We start from the raw sequence: 1,490 nt of genomic DNA on the forward strand, positions 1-1,490 counted from the left end.
TTATCTGAGGAAATGGAGGTATACGGAAAGGAAGGATAATCAACGTCGGCTGCAGTAAGAACCTCTTGAATAAAAGATCCATAGGCAAGAGCAGTGCCTCGTCCGGAGTCTCGTAAACTATACATCCTACTAGCAATGTAGTAGGGCCAGTTTATTTTGCATTGATTTTTCAGGATATATATGAGATGAACCTCAGCCTGTTCAACTCGGGAAAGACCACCCTTCTTAGGCCGCAGGATGCGCGCCACAATCCACTGGAGAATGCGCTCACCTGTTTTCAGCTTACCGGTAGTGACAGTTCGTGGGAACGCATCACTGTTCATAATGTGTTATGGGTAGGGTCGTTTCAGCAAGCGTTCAAAGCGCTCTTAAACTCATATCCTTCTATTGTGTGAGAATCAGTTACCTCAGCAGAAGGATTTTCATCAGCAGCCAATGTCAGATCAAAATATTTATTCCAAACAACAGACTTGAAAGATACCTTTCTTGTGCCGATCCTGGAGTGAAACTTTTGACCACGAAATTTGTCATGAAGGCAAGTGTAGAACACACGGACTAGGTCTTCGCTGTATTTGGCATTGCATTCCAGGAATTTAACAATACTGTGATACTGTAGCAGAGTCATGATGTCTACGAGATGCATGCGTTCTGCTGTGAGTTTGTAGAAGGCATGTTGCCTCACAACTCCTCTTTGACCAATGTCTTTATTGAAGGTGTCGACAAGAGCCGGTGGAACTAATGAGACAGCGGTAATGGGTAGGGAGGCAGAGGATGATCCCCTTGATCTCTTATCGGTAGGTCTGCGGGATGAGGAAGCCATGGGTAATGATTCTGAAGCTTTTTGTAAAGGTAGAGAGTGAAGCTTGGTGTAAGATTTTGAGAATGATTTGCAAGAAGGAGGTTTTCCCTTTTTATAGATGAAGATTTAGGGTTTTGGGAAGAGGAGAGGCCAAGAGACAATAGGCACTAGGTAGGTGCAACTCACAATATAGTGGGTTAAATGCACACTTAATGAGAATTTGAAATGCAAATGCATAAGAAGTTTGAACATTTTATGCAGAAAAACTGATTTTTCGTGCGATGCGTCGACCATACCCTCTGCATGCGTCGACGCATACTGTTTGAATTTTTTTTAAAAAGAAAGTTTTTAAGGTGTGCGTCGACCATTGTCCTGTTATGGTCGACTCATACAGGCAAATTTTGCAGATTTTCACTGTTATGCACATATGCTCACATGTTTGATGCATAAATAGAATGCCACACAACATTAAACATCCAAACAAATATGGTATAAGAAACAAGTCATATATACACAATATTATCATGTAATATAACTATTTAACCATGAAGGTTGGGAGAGAGAGAAGGGTAAAGGAACAATATCACCTCGATGCCGGAATAACTTGATGAACAATATACTTGTGCTTGCAACAATATTAACTTGTTAGAAGTACAAGATTATAGTTTTAAATGAAATAAGATAAAGCAAG

This window comes from Lathyrus oleraceus, chromosome 3 (assembly GCF_024323335.1).
Source record: "Lathyrus oleraceus cultivar Zhongwan6 chromosome 3, CAAS_Psat_ZW6_1.0, whole genome shotgun sequence".
In the NCBI taxonomy this organism is placed as follows: domain Eukaryota; kingdom Viridiplantae; phylum Streptophyta; class Magnoliopsida; order Fabales; family Fabaceae; genus Lathyrus; species Lathyrus oleraceus.